The sequence below is a fragment of the Schistocerca gregaria genome, chromosome 2, assembly GCF_023897955.1.
Source record: "Schistocerca gregaria isolate iqSchGreg1 chromosome 2, iqSchGreg1.2, whole genome shotgun sequence".
Lineage (NCBI taxonomy): Eukaryota > Metazoa > Arthropoda > Insecta > Orthoptera > Acrididae > Schistocerca > Schistocerca gregaria.
In genome coordinates, this window is record NC_064921.1 from 38,519,878 (window position 1) to 38,541,172 (window position 21,295).

The window sequence follows — 21,295 nt, forward strand, 5'->3', positions numbered from 1 at the left end:
ATCTTCGTAGATATCCTTGTAGTGTCCCTTCCTGCTTTTAGTCTCACATTGTTTTCCATTAATTACTATATTTAGACTTAACTTGTTCTGTGTGTGTGTAATGTAGTTCGTCTATCTTAGCAATCTGTGCGTGTATCTTTGAAATTCTGAACAGTGTCTGCTGCAGAAGACCTTTTATACATCACTGAAGGCCACATTCCAAACTTCTCTTAGTGAGTTGCTCAGTACTACGATGCCATGTATACTCCCTACTTTTGGTCTAAAAAAACACCCTCGTCAACTTTTAGTGCTAAATTGCATTAATCCATTTTTTATAATACATCAGAGTATATTTGCTGTAATTAGAGGCACCTGTTTTTTCAAGAATGAGTATTTTTACCAGGAATGAGTATTTTTACCAAATTCTCTAAAAGACTGCTGTAATCACAAGAATTTATAACTTAGGAAACTTTATCTGTAGCTGTTTATCGACAGATTCTCCCATTAAGCAACAGAGTATGGTTCCGAGCACACGACTACATCTATATCTACACGATCGCTCTGGAATTCACAATCAAGTGCGTGGCAGAGGGTTCATCGAAGCGCTTCAAGCTATTTCTCTACGATTCCACTCTCTAACAGCGCGCCGGAATAACGAGCACTTAAATCTTTCTGTGCGATCTCTAATTTCTCTTATTTAATCACGTTGATCATTTCTCACCATGCAGGTGGAAGCCAACAGAATATTTCCGCATTCGGAGGAGAAAGTTGGTGACTGGAATTTCACGAAGAGATTCTGCCGCGTATAAAAACTTGTCTGTTTTAATGACTGGCAACCTAATTCACACATCATGTCCGTTGCACTCTCTTCCCTATTTCGCGATAGTAAAAAAAGAGCTGCCCTTCTTGAGATTTTCCGGTGTCCTCCGTCAGTCCCTTCTGATGAGGATGTCTCACCACACAGCTGTACTCCAGAAGAGGGCGGCCAAGCGTGCTGTACTCAGGCTCTTTGGTCGATATGTTGCATTTATAAGAGATCTTTGGTTTGCTTTACGCACAACTTTAGCTATAGATCGTTCCATCTGAAGTTATTCGTAATTGTAATCCCTAAGTATTTAGTTGAATTTTCAGTCTTTAGATTTGTGTGATTTCCGTTAGTACTTGAGTAGATGAGATCGGACATTTCATTATTTAGAGTCAACTGCCACTTTTTGCACCATACAGATATCTTGTCTAAATCACCTTGCAATTGGTTTTGATCATCTGACAACCTTACGAGACGGCGAATGACATCATCATTCGCAAACAATGTAAGAGGGCTGTTTAGGTTGTCTCATACGTCGATTTTGTAGATCAGGAACAGCAGAGGGTCTATAACACTTTCTTGGGGAACTCCAGATATTATTTCTGTTTCACTCGATGACTCTCCGCGTTCCGCGAACTCTGCGTGACAGGAACTCAGGAGTTCAGTCGCATAACTGAGACGATACTCCAAAGGCAATCAATTTGATTAGAAAACGCTTGCGAGGAACGGTGTCGAAAGCCTCGTGGAAATCGAAAAGTACGGAGTCAATATGACAACTCCTGTCGATAGCACTCATTACTTCGTGAGAATAGAGACCTACTTTTGTGTTTCTCGAGAACGATTTTTCCTGAATCCGCGCTGACTGAACCCTACTATTGCAGAATACTCGGTGCAACGCACACACCTCGTTGACATTCACTCTGGGAAGGTATTACTGTGTGAACCATTGTTCGGGAGAGAATCTCTGGGTGTCGGGCCGTGTGCTACACGTTTGGCGCCGCTGTGACGGCGGTGTGTGAGCACTGGTGCTCTCGTCTTCTCCCCGCCGCTGGCCGGATCCCGCTATCCTGCTCACAGCGACGTGCCCCGCCCTCCCCTTGTCAGCTGGAGTGCACACTGGAGAGGTGCTGGCGCAGCAGCAGCCAGAGTCCGGTCAGCAATTCCAGTCTGGGGCCTCACTTAATCTGCACCAGTTACACATACTCGCCTGGAAACTGGGTGCCTCCGGAAACCTTCCTACCAATCGACTTTCTTTCTTTTTGACGTGCATGCGTCTGTTCGCTTGTCGGTCTAACTTTCTTTTGTAACATAACAGCAGGAGACTCAAATCGCTAAATACTACGAGGCTAATAACGTACAAACGATCGTTGACCACATCTGTACGTGCTTGTATTTCCCGTGACGTCATAGTACCAGCGTGGTCGCGTGTGCGTCACTGTTAGGAATTACGTTCGCTTACAGTTACGACTTGACGTTCAGCCACCACCACATTGGCTCCGGTTCGCTGTAAACAGTTTGGGCAGCACCGCTGAGAGGTGGCAGGAGCCCCCTCTCATATTTCTATCAGTCTGAGTAGTTCGATTTTCTCTCTAATTGCATGCAGTGAAAAGTTGCTATTCCTTCACACGCGGACTTCCCATGCAGCGTCTCCCGTCACCCGGGTGGTCCGGTGACAGGCGAGTTCTGCTGAACGTGAAAGGGTTAAAACGACGGGTGTGAGGGAGTCGAGTGGATGCTTTCCAGACGCCGACATTGTCATAAGAGCGGGAGCGACACGCCGAAAGGAGTCAGAAGGGGCGGCTAGGCTAGAGATTCCGTTACTTCGCAGAAACTTAGTGAAAACACTTTCTGGCGGGCTACCAGCGAGGCGTGGGAATGACTTGTGTTCCCAGGCAGTCTTGGCGGGCAAATTCCCGCGTTTTGGCGCCAAGAATCTCTATTGGTGGAAAGGCAGTGCTTCGACAATAGAGTGGAATTGTCCGCCGGTTTTCGAGTTGCTGATTGGAACGTTTAACCACAACCACTGTCGTGGGGGCGGGAATGTCCTGGATTCGGCTTGTACAGGTGCTCTTGAAGGGAGTCGGATCTCGTCTTTCGGTCGGAGTAGGTTACAAGACTGAGCTCTCGCTGCTCTGGACAGCCTGTCTTCCGTTGGCTGCCTAATATACTTTTATTTAATTGTAACTGTTTCACGAAGTTGCTGAAGTTTCGACTTCAACGTAACTTTCCGAGTACAGTTGGCAATTGAGCGTTCTGCCTACAAGCGGCCCATGTTGTCTGTCTTGAGCAGTTTTGGCTAAAGTTGACTGTATCGCAGTTACTGTGTGACTTCGCTTGTTAAAATCAATCACTGTACCGTCAGTGATTGTGTGGCGAGCCTTCTTCGTCTCCCTCAGAGGCGCATTGTATTGATAGGAAGTCTTTAGTCTGGAACAACCAGACCAGGGTAATTTGTTTCGGGCTATACTGGCGACATTACCATCACCACGACGGAACGTCGAAGCAACCAGCCATCGCTTCCGGTACACTTCGTCTCATAAGACACGTAAACTTGTTCGAATTTATACATTAAAGAACTCGAGTCAGAAGGAAGATCACGTTGCGTTGCCGAGCGAATGCGAGAGCTATTGCAGCGTCGGAAAGGAAGCGAAGAAACGGCGCGAAGCGCTAGTCTCCGTGTCAGTCCGCTGTTAGCGGCGCTGGGGCAAGGCCGCCGTGCCTGTGTCCCGCCTGTTTGCGCACCGCACGCGCCAGTGTTTCCTGTTTACCTTCCGCTGCGGCGAGTGTCACGCGTCCGTGTCATGGCGCACTCGTACCGCAAGTCCACAATTAAGATCACATTTCAAGGGGACTACGCAAGACCTCGGGCACTTTACACTGAACGTTTCATCCGGGAAGAACTTCATATTGCACCTCAAGACATCTTTAGGATCCACTTTCCTGTAACACAAAGTGTCGTATACATAAAATTCATCGCCCACATCTCGTGGTCGCGCGGTAGCGTCCTCGCTTCCCGCGCTCGGGTTCCCGTGTTCGATTCCCGGCGGGGTCAGGGATTTTCTCTGCCTCGTGATGGCTGGGTGTTGTGTGTTGTCCTTAGGTTAGTTAGGTTTAAGTAGTTGTAAGTTCTAGGGGACTGATGACCATAGATGTTAAGTCCCATAGTGCGCAGAGCCATTTGAACCATAAAATTCATCAATGAAAAGGTGTCCACCGATGTTCTGTGCCGACACACTCGTTGACTTAAATGTAAGCATCCTGAAGGCGACATACTAACTGTAATGATCGACCACGCTTGAGTAGGCCATCGCACTCCGAGGACCTTCGAGCTGCCACTCGCAGTCTCGCGAGGTGTTGTGATGACAGCTTTCAAACGGTACGGCAATGTGCTAAGCCACCTGCCTGAAAAATGGCAAACGTTTGAGACGTACCCCGTCTAAAATGGAGTGCGACAAATTAAGAGTGAACTGATGAAGCATGTGCCACCTATTTAGTAACTGGCGGCTGCAGAGCCATTGTCATGTACGACGGACAACCGCGTACTTGCGCCGGCTGTGGCCAGGAAGGACATGTCCGATCGGCCTGCATTCAACGCCGACTCGCTCACACACCGGTTGGTGAAGTTCCATCCCCGACTACTTCACTCCCCATCACGTATGCAGCGGCTGCACCCGGAACAGCTGTTTCTGCCCAGGATCGAAACACCATACTGAAGTCAGTGGTCGATGACAGTGTGGCGGACAGCATATCCCCCTCTACGACGTCATCGGCAGACTTGCCTCAAGACGGTGATCAATTGTTCCACCGAGACGAGCCTAAAGAGAAGATGGAAGTAGAAACGGAAATTGTCCCGACTTCTGCCTTCCTACCAATGGAGACCGCATCAGACGAATGCCACCCGCACTCTGACACAGAACAACATGTGTCTGCAAACAACGGTCCCCTCGAAAACGCAAGAAACGGCTCCATACGCCACCCGATGATTGCCTGCTTCGGATGTGTGGCCCGGACAAATATCTGGCGTCGGACGACACTCAGGACTCTATCACCACAACTCACCCTTCCCGTCACGATGCTACGACGGATACAATTTCTCAGCCTCGGTCTAACAACAACACTTCCGCTACTGAACATGCGCGCGAGCCCTCTACTGAAAGCACTAATCAACAGTTACCAATTGCTGCATCTGTTTCTTGGGCGGATGATGTCGAGGATGGGCCATAGCACCAGGAGGGTGCCGAGGGCAGAGATGCTCCCTCGGCTGTACCCAGCACCGACCAACCACAGTGACTACGGCTGTATCGTCAGCTTTTGTGGGGCCGCCCCAGCCGTCCACACCTGGCCTCCTAAACAATCCAGTTGCCGACCTGACTGACCAAACATAGCGTCCAGCGACAATTAACATCAACAACATACGTGCCCGACATAGACCAGCGACGCTACAGGATCTGCTCAACGCAGCAGACATCGACGTTGCGCTCCTTCAAGAGGTGTACGTCGCGGACTTCAAGGAACCCCACGGCTACAAGACTTGGGTCTCACATGCGTCGGACAACGGCAGTGGTGTGGCGATCCCCCTCCGCGGAGGTCTATCCGCAGAAGACGTCGAGCATCTCCCTGACGCCAGAGACATGGCTCCTACTATCCAAGGTGTCGCCTCTCAGGAATTCCGCCGCCTTATAGAGAACACGTAGGATTCTTGTAGCCGCCGGCGTGGCACCTACCGGTCTACACTGTCATGGTGGTTACTCTGCGCCAAACCAGTCCTTTGGAAGACCTTGATAGGCTACGGCCGAGATGTTGCAGCTTGGAAGAGACATACCATGGATTTTTACTACAGAATCTTAAGGGAATGTACAACACTGCCGTACTCACCTACACGGCAGTTGACGGTGAACCGTGCCAAGGCACAGATCATCAGATTAACACGTTTCCACCTTGAGGGTGCGATCGCCAGAGCGCGCACTCAAGGCAGAGTGGCCCAGGAGGAACCGTCTGTGTACCACGTCATTGCAGAACGACGGCGCTGACGCAGGACACTGATCCAAGCTATCACGACGGAACACGGACGGCGCCTTGATACCCAGCGCGATATAGGAAACGCTCCTAATGCTCACTACATTAGGCTGTACTCGGAACACCGACATCCCCCAGAAGTGATCGCCGAAGTCTCTCAGCTCACTTATGGCACGATCTCTCCGACAGCGGCGGCGAATTTGAATGCAGATGTAAGGGCAGAGGAAATCACTGAAGAAATACAGGCGGGGGCTGGTCTTAATTCCCCGGGACCTGATGGCCTTCCTCTGGAATTTTACCGGACATATCAGCAATTGCTGGCACCAGCATGGACTGATATTTGCTGCGATCTGATTTCTCCCACGACGCAGATCCCTGGGACGTTCCTAGAAGGACTGATTTTGCCCGTAAACAAACCACGCGGCGGATCGACGATCAGTGATTATCGCCCCTTGACCTTACTCAACAGTGACTTGATGATTTTCACCCGGCTTCTGGCGGCACTCGTAAAGCGATCGGTACAATGTGTTGTGTCGCAGGACTAGGCATCGTTAGGTGGTGACCATAATATTCGCTCTGCACTGTGCCGATATCGAGATATGATCGCGCTAGCCAAAGCTCGCCAACTGCCAGGAGTTTTGGCCTCACTCGACTTACCCGGCACTTTGACAGAGTCGACCACACATTTTTGATGGAGGTACTGCGACACATGGGGTATCCGGACGTCATAGTTAATGTACTGATGCGTCTCCTACGCGGCGCGACGTCCAAGGTGTTATATAATGGCCGTCTTACGCCGCCGATACAGATCCAGCGATCGGTGCGACAAGGCTGCCCTCTTTCGGCGATATTGTACGCCCTCGTCCTGGAACCACTGCTCTCTGGCCTCCGACAACGCCTGACTGGGATGTCCCTTGGTGGACACACTTTCTGCTGCACTGCCTATGCGGATGATCTGGTACTCCTTCTTCGCAGTAATGACGACGTTCGTGCAGCACTGGCGTGGGTGGCGACCTACGGCGCGGCATCGGGGAGCCATCTCAATCTCCAAAAATCGCTCGCCCTGCCTATGAGACGAGAGCGTCGCACCGCTGCGATTCAGTGACACAATCCGCTGTCTTGGCAACGAAGTCACATCTGACATGAAGCGTTCAACAGCCCTTAACTACAGGCGTTTATTGAAACAGATGAGAGCAGGAATAAGTGACCACCGTCTTAGAAATCTAGACCTCCTGCAACGGAAGCGGTATGGTAACGTCTGTTTGGCGTCACGTATCCTCCATTTTGCACAGATACTCCCGACACCACCTACTCTGGCTCACCGCATGTTGGCGGTTTTGGGATCCTTCATTAGTAAGGGCATGTTATTTAAGATTCCTTACGAGTCGCTAACCCTCCCGAGGAGCAGAGGGGGTTTAGGCCTTTGTCATGTTCAGAACAGAGCGAAGGCCCTGATCGTCAGCTGTCACCTGCAACTGTGGCGACGAAGCCCGACGTGTCTCAGTGGAGGCCTTACGACCAATCTCAGTCTCACCCCCCTGTGATGATATCGGGCATCCCAGCACCTTTCTTCTACATTAGCCAATTCTTCCTTGAATTCAGCTACATCCGCACCACACTACTACCCACACGCTTGATGGTGACGGGTGCGATGTAGGCTGCCACGCAAATTAACAGGACGCCGAATGTGACTGAAAGCAAACACCCCACTACGAAGTGGCGCGATGTGTGGCAGGCAGTGAATGCCACCACCCTTGCTACTGGCGTGCAATCTGCATGGTACGTAACTGTTAATGGGAAACAGTTGTGCCAGTTCCGCCTACATCACATCCGTCTCGCCGACTCACCCTTGTGTGCCACATGCCGTGATTGACACGGATGAACATCGTTTCGAATGCGGGTCGGCAAAGGACGTTTGGTATTTGGTACGTCAGATATTGGCTTTTCTCACACGCACGACTCCCGACAGGATAACTACACGATCACTTCTTTTCCCAGATGGTGTGTATTTCCCGTGACGTGGATTAGTGGCCACGCTGTTGACTACCTATTCGGTAATGACGAAAAGACAGTACCCATTTTTTGTTATTATGTCAGCGAACGTCATTGTACGATCGTCAAGAACCCTAAATCCAGACAATATTTTTTCTAATTTTGTTTGGAGCGCATTCCATAACCCGCCACGCAGCTGGATTATCGATGACATGACCCCTTTACAGTTCCCTTTTTTTATTAGACTGAACAAACAACGGCAACAACACAGCATCGAGACGAGAGTCATCGAAAACTTGGCAGCGGGCTGTGGTATGGAGCGTCCTCATGTCGCAACGGGACGACTTTCAGTATTCTGTTTATGTAGCCGAAGAGAAACGGCTTTCCTTTATCCATTTGTATAAAAATAAAATAAAAATAACAGAAAATCCAAAATCCTTATTCCTTTTTTTCATTTTTGTTTAAAAAAAGCGGCTCAGATGGATAGAGCGTAAAAGAAAGAAAAAGATAGCTTAATGGTCAGCGTGACGGACTGCCTTCCTAAGGGGCCCGGGTTCGATTCCAGGTTGGCTCGGGGATTATCTCCGCTCAGGGACTGTGTGTTGTCTTGTCTTTATCATCATATCACCCCCATCCGGCGCGCATTCAAATATGCAAATTACCGATATCCTTGACGGACTAAAAGATGTTTGTGGTGGAAAAGTACGATACTTCATTTTGATTAAGGATAGGGAACAAAACATGGTATTCTATATGCTGTTAATTGTTTTATGCTGTTAACTGTTTTCATATTTATTAGATTACTGAAATATAGAAATAAAATCCGGTGGCCAGTTTCAGCCCACATCATTTTTTATTAGAAATACCCTGGGATACAGGTTCTGGCGAAGTTTCAACAGAAATAGTGATTCATTTTCCCCAGACTTATCATTACCTACATTTTTCTTGAGAGAAATTAGTGACGAATTTGGAATAATATGTAAGTTTTCTCGTGCTTGTTTCAGCAAAACACAGCACAGTTTATAAATATTCATGTAAGTAACCTTGTAACGCAGTTGAAATTACGACAGAAGCGTGGCACAGCAACTGATGGGAACACAATGAATAGTTAAGGAAAATGTTAATTATCGGTACGAAAATAAACTGTGATTTCTTCATATATGTTGTTTCAAACCAACTAATTCTGGTTTCACCACCTATCGATGGTGCTTAAATATTACATTATTTCACTGAAAAATTCTGTAGTCGCTCGAACATCGCCTTAGATATGTAAGTTTACCATATTAATCATACGGCGAAATAGTCTCCACTTCGTGTACTATCATTTGCCAAAATCTTGTTTCGATATCTGAGACCATTTACGAGATACGAGGAATTTTGTGAATATTCCTTCTGGCTCTTTCGCTGACGCACGAGTTCGGGGCAAACTACTTTATTTACAATCCACTTTCTCGAGATTCGCGACAGATAGTAATATCTTTCCAAGTTAAAAAATAGCTCAATACTTTTGCTACATTTCATATAAAGCAACATATGAGAAACGCCCGGCGTTACCCACAGGACAGGACAGATAGTATAAATTGTGGAAACGGGCTGTCAGTTACAATCGAACATACAACTTTATTATTTGATCAAACATTACAAGACGCAAAAAAACTTTTTTAAAAACACACAGATTTCATCTTTGGGACTTAATTATTGGCTGAAAGCAACTTTATTTTAAAAACGGCTGGAGGCCAATAACTTAAAACGCAAGCATAATGAGAAGTTTAAAAAGCAAGCCTTATGTTAAAACAGTTCTGTAGTTAGGCTGAAGTAAACATGTTAAATTCAAATCGGCTGAACGCCTAACACTTAAAACTCCATAACATTAATTTTTCTTAAATACCAAAGGCCTTACGTGAAACAGTTCTTTAATTTAGTCTGAAAGCCTTAAGAGCAAAACAACTCAATCTCAAAATCGGCTGAAGCGGCCCAACATTCAAAATTCAACAACATTAAAACCTTTAAAATGCGAAAGGTCTTACGTGAAACAGTTCTTTAAAGTAGGCTGATGGCCTAAAGGTTGTTACGCCTTAAGTGCAAAACAACCCTAATTTGTTTTTTAAAAAAATCGGCTAGAAGTCATACAAGTACAAACAAAGAGAACAAATAAAAAAAAGGTACACCCAAGGGCGCTCAGATGTTGGAGGGTCGCCTGGAATTGAAACACTAACGCTCGCTTAGGTCAGACATGCAGTCGGGCCAACCATTCACGATCCGACGACAACTCAGCCGCCCAACAGTCAACGGACCCACCGACAAGATAACTTCCACCTTACCAGACCAGAGCACAACAGGGAGTTGAACGGAGCAACGTAGAAAATACTGGTGCCCACAACCAATCATACACGGTGCTGTCAAACTACACACCGCGCTGGGCAGCAAGAACACCATGAGGAAACTACACTGCCTGAAATTCACCTCAACGGCCAGGGCAGGTAACCGGAACGTTAATGGGCACAAGGCAGGAGATTCCGCTGGTGCACTTCAGATCAAATAACCAAATACAGTGGAACTCTACCGACGCGGCATACGCGATCGCAAAGCACGCCAGCGGCAGTTGAGGGATGTTTCTAGTTGTAAATCACACTGTTTACTCAACAGGCGCGCGTAAAATTCCCACGCTAGCTGTATTAAAACGCACATTTCCTTCATCGTCCACGAAAAGGAAAGTACAAAGTCCAATCAATAAGGACACAGGCTTATAAAAGTTCCATTACAAACAGTGCGGTACAAATTTGGAATACTTCTCGGCATAAGATAAACATTATTTAATCATTTCAAGATTTTAGTAAAACCCCAAGGTCTTGATCACTGTTCCTACCCAGTAACAGAATCTTTGTGACATTTGATTTACGAAGCGTAAAAGAAAAAGGATCAAAATATCTCTAGACAAGTAGCGCAGACTGTCCTGTAGATTAAGCCAATCGAACAAAGTCACCCCTCAAACAAAGGTGAGCTTATATTTACATAATAGCAAATATTATAGTATATACTTACATTAAACTAAAAATAAAGTATCAGAACCCAATAAAAACACGAATGTCGGGAAAGAAAATTTGGAAGTGTTAAGACGCGCACCACCGCCACAACAACATCTCATCACACGACAGAGACGCTACTCTCCACGCTTTTTTTTGGTTTTTTTTGGGGGGGGGGGGGGGCATTTTGTTCGTTATTGATCGTTGCGTTTGGTCGTTGCGGACGTCGCAAGACATCCTGTTCAACTTTGGTGGTCGATCCATCCACTCAGTTTTTTTTATTACAGAGGCCAAGCGGCTCTCTGACCGAACACGCTGAGCCACCGTGCCGGTTGACGCTAAATCGACAACACGCTCCCTGCCCTTAATCGTATTTCTTACCCGTTGCTAAAAACGTTAATGGTAGATAATTATGTTAATAACTGAAATTTAATTATAGCAAACTGTACCAAGAACAATGCGTTTTGGGTGCAACCTCAATGTATTGCTGCCTTCAAATAGCACACTCTCATAATAAGCAATTTACAATAATTCTTTGGCGCGAATATGATGTTTGTCATTATTTTATTGGATCGAATCACACAACTAACAACGAGTTTTCCAGTGATTCTGAATTTGCCGGTGCTCGGAAACGGCAAATATACGCATAGGCTTGAAATGAATGCCAATATGGCGCCTCACAACTCTGTACTGAAGGGAGACGGCGTGCTTGTGACGTAGGTGGCGTAGTTCCATCTCATTGGTCAACGCTCAGACGTCTGACATGCCAGATATTGCTCTACACGTTCGGAAAGGCTCCCGAACGTGCTACTCCACGCTATGACGTCAGAAACTGGGCACGCTCAACGTTCAACGTTGGGATGCACGGTCCGTGTGCCGACGGCTGTACAGTTAGGGTATCAGCTGGAACGTGTCCTCTGCAGAGGCGGCGCTGTCGGGACGCCGGTCTGCGGTCTGTCCCCACAACTCGGGTTCACCGACCGACCGACACTGACGCCCGGCAACCGACCGATCTTGTCGCTCGAGGCACATACTGGCAACACCACAGAGCAGTATGGGATACACAACTTTACACTGACGAGGCGAGACGTGGCGAATGCCAGCTAAGGCAGTGCAACGCCGATTTTGCGTGGCGCTGTTTGCACGAGTCCTCTCGCTAGGACTCCGGACGTACAGTACGTAGAGCCGGGTGTCACACAGCCCCGCAGATTACAGGCCGCCCGATTGTAGACGCCGAGCTGGCGTCCGATAGCGTCCCATTGCGCTCCGTCGGGTTCAGATCGGGCGAATTTCGTAGCAGAGACGTCGACGTGAGTTGGCTACCTTGCGCCTCAGAACTATGTGCGTCCACACAAGCGGCTGTCCTGCTGCAAGACGCCGGGCATTAAAAGGACGTGCGTGGTGTGCAGCAGTGTTCCCCCGGGCCACAGGCGTCGCGGTGCCTTGCATTACTCCCACAGGCCCACGGAAGGCGAGCTGATTTTATCCGTAGTGCAACACTGCTGCCCCACCCGACTGTTCCCGTGTCGCGATCCACGTTTCGGGTATCCGTTCCGCCGGACTACCGCGCACACCCGTCTGGCCGTCGGCCCGGTGCAACGAGAGACGTCACGTTTACGGTAATCCGACGTCAAATCTCGACTATTATGTGGCCAAAGCGAGCGCAACTCGCGAAATTCGGACGGCAGACAAACGTGCATGGGGAGTCTGCTGCGGACACCCCCGTGCGACAGCGTGCGCGGCACGGTGCGCTGCCAAGCAGACGCCCTGCGCCGGCAAAGTGCGACGTGGGCGCAGGCTTCGGGCCGCGGCGCCAGCTGACCGGCCTCGCCGGTTCCCGAGTGTGGGTCGCCGGTGGCCGGGCCGTCGGCACTCTGGCCTCCCCGAAACTCGCTTACGCCACTCGCTCTGCCCACTGCTGGTCCGCGTCACGCGGCGGCCCCCCTCGTGCTCGAGTGTTCGCCTCTCACTCTGCCTCCGCAGCAGGCTCTGTGTTCCGCCAAAAACTATTAATTAGCACTGCGTCTTTTCACGACCATCTCACGATACTATCTATTTCTTTAAAAATACTACGATAATTTACGATTTAAAATTGAAGTAATCACGGAACAAAACAAGTTTTTCTCCGTTTTAAAAACGGAGATAAACGAGGTGTTCCATCAAAGTACCACGATCCTGAAAGTTTCCCGTCAGAGTAAAAAGTTGGGAACCGCTATTCTGGAGGCACCTACACTGAGAGTTCCTGCATTTATCGCAGCTAAGATCACAGTAGAAACTGTTCGCAAGAATGGCTACAGATAGATGAGCCTGAAACTATCTCCGTCTAAGTAGTCTCTGCTGCGCTACTCGACAACGATTGTAAACTGTGCTCCCTTGCCTCTTTCTGCACTAGTCTAATTAATACATGTCTTATAATCTTCTATCATTGATATAGCTTGAGATTACCGTGCTCAACATAATGCAGAATAGGTACAGTGCCTGGTAAGCGGTGAAAGACGGCCTCATCGCCCCAATCTTGCAGGGGTTAAATAAGTAAATCGAGAAATAAATAAATATCTCGAAGAAATAGTTTAGACGAGAGTGTTTCCTAGGTGATCCCAATGAACATAGAAGAGTGGCACGTCACTGCTTGACGTAAGGCACAACTTATTATTTAAAAGTTCATTGTAGACTAAAATAGTGAAGCCATAGTCACAGTGTATAAATTTTTTTCTTTGAAAAGAAGAGGTTACATTACAGCTTTCAACGAACTGTGTCATCATTTTCAAATGTAAAAATATCACTTGGAGAAAATATAATGGGAATTATATATATTCGCATTACGTATTCTCCAACTGATGTTTTTACATTTGAAAATGGCGACATAGTTCGTTGAAAGCTGTAATGTAACCCTCTCTTTTTAAAGAAAAATATTTGTATAGAGTGACTATGGCTTCACTATTGTAGAGTCAAATAAACTTTTAAATTATATTTTGCTCTAACTCCTTATGCCAGTGAAGTAAGAATATGGAAATACAACTTATTGAGCTGTAAATAAATTTTGAACCTCATATACAAATGTTGCTTTTAGAAATTCTGATGTGAGAATCAGTGTGATTGTTGTCCCGCTTCCTCGGAAATCAGTGCCTGTGCAATTCGTAGTGTCTACAGCTACGTCGATGATAGTAACGAAGGTTTTAATGCGTGCCCCACTAGCAGACAGCTTTCATACCGAGGCCTACTACCGCACTGAGGCGTTCATCGCTGTAGCGCAAACACACGCGGCGCTTGCGTCACGTTGCGCTCTCTCGACCAGTTCGCACTGGTGTGGTGTTAGTGGCGGCGGGGGATGGAGGGGGGGGGGGCGGAGATGGCGCTGTGTTGCCTGCGGCAGTAGCGTCAGACAGAGCGCAGCGCCTCTCACTGACTACCGCCTCCTGCCTGCCGGCTCCTCGACCCCGGAACTCGCTCTTCTGATGGAACGTTACAGTGCGGCTCCTCAACTCCGGCCACGGTTTCGGGAGGAATCCCCTGACGTAAGGCGCCTACCAGAGCTGTCCACGCCACCACCCTCACAATTAAGTTCCCACTGCTGCCCCATGTTTACCCTACTATTAGAGAGGCAAACAGAATGATGCGGCAAGGTCCACGAACGTAAAGTAAGTCAGTTTTGATGCAGCTCAATGAGCAGAAGGCACGCTGCCAGACAGCTCGCTCGCATGCCCGGGTTCCCGACCCGAGCGCGCCCGGCTACCTCTGCTGTGCGGCGGCCTCGCGCCTCCCCTGGCTCTACGACAGCCGGCCACACACACACACTGTACACGGTAAGCTGGCCGGTGGCGACGACGTAACGCGGGGAGCGGCGACGCGGTCAACGCCTGCTACCCACCAGCAGATACACAGTGCACACGAGACGCCGTAGTAATTTGCGGCTAGGATCACGGACGTAAAGTAAGTCAGTTTTGATGCACCTCAGTGGGTAGAAGGCGAGTGACTCTTAAAATATTCACTCTACTGGCGGTCAGGGCGGCGTTGCGGTTTATGCGATCGCCCACTGTCGATGTCTTTTCATTGCATCGACGAAGAAGCACGCAAAGTAGGAAGTTCCAAAATTACCTCCATAAATTCCATCACACTTAAACACAGTTCATATTTTTTATATTCAAATTCAGGATACATTAAAAAAATTCTGATATTGGAAAAAAATCTTAATTAAATACAACAAATGCAAATTATCACTTTAATTTGTTATAAAAAGGACACTAATGTGTATTTTATTAGTGCCTTCTAGGTAAGGATGTTGATTAAATAACGATATATCGATATCAAAATGGCTGCATCGAGTGGCGATATTTTTATATTATATTTTTTTCACAATTTTCGGGAAATGTTTAAAGTTGGATATAGTAGTATAACATTATTTTAATTTCACTGTGTGAAGGTGTGTTACTGTGATAATATTTTAAATACTGATATATAGGATTTCCGATATTTTTAAAAATATCAACAGTCCCACTTCTAAGCTGAAGGAGTGCGAGCAGACGTACAGTACTTATTAATAATTTTGTCTATATTCTTCAACAGCATATGACAACATTCAACTCAAGCTTCATCGTAATTCACTGTCGTCACTAGCATTGCTTTCGTAGCTTCTACAACAAACTGTTTTTGTCACTGCTCCACACATTACTTATTTGCGAAAATAGCTTTCAGTACCGGCATACTGATACAGCTAAACTGAACATTTAATTGAGGATAAATCATTTCATAATTGTTAAATCCGAAACAAATAGGTCCTGAATTACTTCTGAAAAAATCGGGACAAAGTTAAAAAAAATCGTGACTGTCACGAAAAAAACTAGGGGCGGATGGTCACCTTACGTGTGTGCGCCATTTGAAGCACACTGGATGTCCAAGCGATATTCCAGTTCCACGTCCGACCTTCCGTGTCCTCCTCGTCAACACGTGCTGCTGCCGCTCTGATGCGAGCTGACAGTCTCTGCAGGTCCCACAAAAAAAGAAAGAATCGTCTCTCCAGGACCTGGGTTTCAGATGTGGCCACACACTGTGCCAAGTGCTGGTGGGTGACCAGTCAATAGCTAACATACGAAAATAAGAAAACCTTTAGGTGTGTGTGAACATTATGCCGCAAACCACACCTTCTTACCTATTCACACTTCGGAAATATACGTGGTCAAAGCTGTAAAGATCATTTTCCAAAGTCGTGTATGTGTATAGGAGAGCATCTAAGCATGCTTGCCTCTGGATTTTTAATTCAGTGAAAAAAAGAAACTAATTCGCTCCGTTTTAATGACTTTTATCTAAGATTTATTACAATCTATTTATTTCCAAGCAATCGAATTTTCCCACACACAAAACACGTCCGGGTTTGCCCGGGATAGTACTATAAGAATCAGTCCACTACGCCTATGGACGTCCTCAAAAATAGGACAAATCGGGGAAAACTCAGTCCTGAAAAATTCTAAGCTAATCAACCGAAATATGTTTGTGCTTCTAGTAACACTGAGCGAGTACGCTCGTAGGTCATTTCAACATTGGTACAATGTAATTCAGCTGATCAGTTACAAGGTACCATTTTAAAAATGTGTCTGCTTGTTGTGTGCCAGACTTTGAAAGGCCAGAGCCGAATCGATTTGATTCCCCGTCGTTTCGAATCGCTCTTGCCAGCCAATCCAGATGTGGTTTTTAAAGGTTTCTCGAGACGCCTCGGCGAGTGCTTAGCTGGTTAACCAATTTCAGCCTCATTTACACGATCTAAAACGATTACTACACGAAACACATATCTACATATTAACACTATTATGCTGACACATATCAACTCACATAAGACTTCCTTTTGAGGTAACCTTGGGTTGCATCAAAAACGGTTCAAATGGCTCAAATGGTTCAGATAGCTCTGAGCACTATGGGACTCAACTGCTGTAGTCATTAGTCCCCTAGAACTTAGAACTACTTAAACCTAACTAACCTAAGAACATCACACACATCCATGCCCGATGCAGGATTCGAGCCTGCGACCGTAACAGTCGCGCGGTTCCGGACTGAGCGCCTACAACCGCTAGACCACCGCGGCCGGCTAGGGTTGCATCATCAAGATTATTGTGTTTAGAATGTTGTAAGAAACTGCAAGTTTGAAATTTATAAATGTATTTTGTTCGTTTTCACCGCTTAAATGGAAACAAGTAATAGAGTGTTTCAGACGTGACGGTCAATATTCAAGGATACGACAGGAATGACCATTTGAACAAAAAAGTCAAGTAAACGTGGGCACTAAAGCGCATATCTTAAGAGCTATGAGCAATTCTTGATCTTCTATACTGTGAAACAAATCTCTTCTACTGCAAGCTCTTTGTTTTCCATATTTTGGGAAGTGGTAGTACAGACCAAAACAAGGAAAAAATGTCTAATACACGTGTGCTCTAAAATGCGTACCTTAAAAGTTATGAGCACGTGTTCACCTTGGCTAATTTGAACACATCTTTTCATAACTTCTAAGGTACGCATTTTAGAGAACACGTTTACTGGACAATTTTTTTCTTGCTTTGCCACACACTGCCAGTTCGCAAAATACAGAAAGCAAAGCGCTTGCATTAGAAGAGATTTGTTTCACATTGTCGAAGATAAACAACTGCTTATAGCTCGTAAGACATGCCTTTTAGAGCCCATGTTTACTTAACGTTTTTGTTTTGAATGATCATTTCTGTCATATCCCTGAATCTGGAGCACCCTGTGTACATCACATGTGTGATAATATATGAAAGGGAGGTTCGTATGAATGAGTAAGACATGATCCTCAAGATAAATTCAGTGCGATGTACATCTGCAAGTATGATCATGTTATGAAAGTATATTAAGCAAAGAAATTCACAGGAAATTAACGTTGCGGTTAATAATGGAAGTAAAGCTAAAGAAAAATCAAGACACGTTCATATAATTTGTCGAGCTGGAAAAAGCGTTCGACAATGTGAAATAGCGCAAGATGTTCGAAATTCTGAAAAGGGTAGGGGTAACCTATATGGAGAGAGAGGTCATATACAACATGTATAACAGCGAAGAGGGAATAATAAGAGTGGACGACAGAAAACGAAGTGCTCGTATTAAAAAGGATGTAAGACCCTACTGTTGAGTGTGTACATCGAGGTAGCACTTATGGAAATAAAAGAAAGGTTCAGGAGTGGAATTAAAATACAAGGTGAAATGATATCAATGGTACGATTCGCTGATGACATTGCTATTCTGCGTGAAAGTGAAGAAGAATTAAATGATCTGCTGAACGGAATGAACAGTCTAATGAGTACAGAGTACGGACTGAGGGTAAATCGAAGAAAGACGAAGGTAATGACAAGAAGTAGAAATCAGAACAGCGAGAAACTTAACATCAGGATTGATGGTCACGAAGTAGATAAGGAATTCTGCTAACTAGGCAGTAAAATAACCAATGACGGATGGAGCAAGGAGGACATCAAAAGCAGACTCGCTATGGCAGAAAAGGCATTTCTGGCCAAGAGTAGTCTACTAATATCAAATACCGGCCTTAATTTGAGGAAGAAATTTCTGAGGATGTACGTCTGGAGTACATCACTGTATGGTAGCGAAACATGGACTGTGGGAAAACCGGAACAGAAGAGAATCGAAGCGTATAAGATGTGGTGCTACAGACAAATGTTGAATATTAGGTGGACTGATAAGGTAAGGAATGAGGAGGTTCTACGCAGAATCGGAGAGGAAAGGAATATGTGGAAAACACTGATAAGGAGAGGGGACAGGACGATAGGACATCTGTTAAGACATGAGGGAATGACTTCCATGGTACTAGAGGGAGCTGTAGAGGGCAAAAACTGTAGAGCAAAACAGAGACTGGAATACGTCCAGCAGGTAACTGAGGAAGACGGTTGCAAGGGTTACCCTGAAAAAATGGTTCAGATGGCTCTGAGCACTGTGGGACTTAACATCTGAGGCCATCAGTCCCCTAGAACTTACAACTACTTAAACCTAGCTAACCTAACGACACCACATACATCCGTGCCCGAGGCAGGATTCGAACCTGCGACCGTAGCGGTCGCGCGGTTCCAAACTGAAGCGCCTAGAACCGTTCGGCCACTCTGGCCGGCTTTGAGATGCAGAGGTGGGCACAGGAGAGGAATTCGTGGGGGGCCGCATCAGACCAGTCAGAGGACTGTGCCCGTGTGCCACGTTTAGCGAACTTGGAAAAGGAGCAAGCGTCAGGCATTAGGATCAAAATGCACAAATTGTGATGTCTTGCGCAATCCACATTCACACTAAATTATAACAGCGAAAATAAAAAAATAAAAAAAACTCAGGGTGATTCATTTCTACTGGTAATGTCCGCCTGTGTAAATTCGAATTCTGATACTGTTTTCTATACTAAGCCTGTGACGGTGTGGAGTATATTTGCAATGCGGCACTGTTTTGTTCAATGACTTTATGGCGCTGCAGTTACGAAACTGACCCACACAAAAGGAGGATTACTTGTGACGATACCGGATACGGTAAGCAAACCTCCATATTTTCACTGGCAACGTTCCTCACACTATATGACGAGTGTCATTTTAGTATTGTTAACAATATCGGTTCTGGTACTCAAACACAAATTTATTGTTTCAGGTTAAATTTTTATTGCCGAGCATCCCAATCGGTGTGCACGGTGTTCACGCGGTGGAAAGCAAACATTGTGCCATGTTTTAAGGCTTCTGCCTTTCGGTTTGTGCTACAATGACGACAACGCAACGTATTCGATGCAGTAAGGGTAATAGTGACAGATCCGAAGGTGGTCGGAAACACGACAGTAGAATACAGGATACACGACATTGTACACTGAGAAACGTCGTGGGATAGCGATATGCACATATACACATTGCAACAGTATCGCATACACAAGGTGTAAACAGGCAGTGCACCGGCGAAACTGTCATTTGTACTCAGGTACAGATCTCCGACGTGACTGTGGTCGCACGCCGGCAGTTAACGGACTTTGAACGTGGGATGGTAGCTGCAGCTGATTGCACGAGACTTTCCATTTCGAAAATCACTGTTAACACACATGTAATACTGCGTGAAATAACAACAGAAACCAATGTGGGACGTACTGCGGACGTATCTTTATGACAGCGCGGCGAAATTTGGCGTTAATGGGCTGTGGCAGCAGACGATCGACGCGAGAGCCTTTGCTAACAGCCCCCGACATCGCGTGCAGTACCTGTCCTGGGCTCGTGACCGTGTCGGTTGGATCCCAGACAACTGAAAAACCGTGGCCTGGTCAGATGACTGGCGGTAGGGTTCGAGTGTGGCGAACATCCCACGAAAGCCACGAACCCCAGTTGTCAACAAAGCACACCGCAAGCTCAATAATGATATGCCCTGTATGTACACTGAATGGGCTGGCTTCTTTGCTGCAGCTGATCCGATCACTTATTGTAAATGGCTAAGTTCGGCTACTTTGTGACTATTTGCAGCCAAACGACGATGGAATTTTTATGGATGGCAGCGTGTCATGTCAGAACATTCTGGACAGTTCGGGCGAATGATTTGGCCGTCCACATCGCCCGGCCTGCGGACCCAGTCGAAAGGTCAACTGGTGCACAAAATCCTGTATCGGCTACGCTTTGGCATTTATGGACGGCTACACAGGTAGCAGGGGTCAGTATTTCTGCAGGGGACACCCAACGACTTGCCGAGTCGAGCTGCTGTACTGCGAGGAGGAGCATGTCAGTGCTTAACGTCCCGTCGACAACGAGGTCATTAGGGACGGAGCGCAAGCTCGGGTTAGGGAAGGGTGGCGAAGGAAAGCGGTCGTGCGCTTTCGAAGGAACTGTCCCGGAATTTGCCTTAAGCGATTTGGAGAAATCACGGAAAACCTAAATCAGGATGGCTGGACGCAGGTGTGAACCGTCGTCCTCCCGAATGTGAGTCCGGTGTCCTCTGCGCTATCCCGCTCGGCCGGTAAAACGAGGTCCTACACAGTATGAGGAGATGTCGCGTGACTCTAGTGTGGTCTACAGGATCAGAACTTTCTAGAATGTAGGATATACGACATTACAGAATACAGGATGGAGCCAGACGTCGCCAATACCCGCTCAACGCTGTGGTTCGAAACTTGGCGGAGGAATTACGTTTCTGCAGCAGTACTAAACGTGAAAACGCGGGAGACACTTTCTGATGTCCCCTATGAGCAGTTCAGCGAGACTGTGATGAGGTACCTTCACGAATGTATTACAGTTCCGTGCGGAGTTGACAGTTTCGCTTTTAGAACGACTACAACCGCGAAGCAGTGTGGCCGAGGTTCCTGGATAGCGCTGGAAAGTGTCCTCAGGGCCGCCACATCAGCAGACCTGGCCACAACCGAGAATGTCTGGGGACCATAGAAATTCCAGCTACAACATCTCAGACGTGATTTCCCTGCGGAGGTGGTACTTCCGCAAAGAATGACAGCATTATCCTTGAGTCATGTTATGTCGTAAGA

The 21,295-nt window shown here is 46.8% G+C and overlaps 1 protein-coding gene across 4 annotated transcripts in view; it reads right to left on the bottom strand.

The window, feature by feature from the left end:
• Positions 1-21,295, bottom strand: part of LOC126336277 (caskin-2) — a 942,083-nt gene that overhangs the window by 482,121 nt on the left and 438,667 nt on the right. The window lies entirely within an intron of this gene.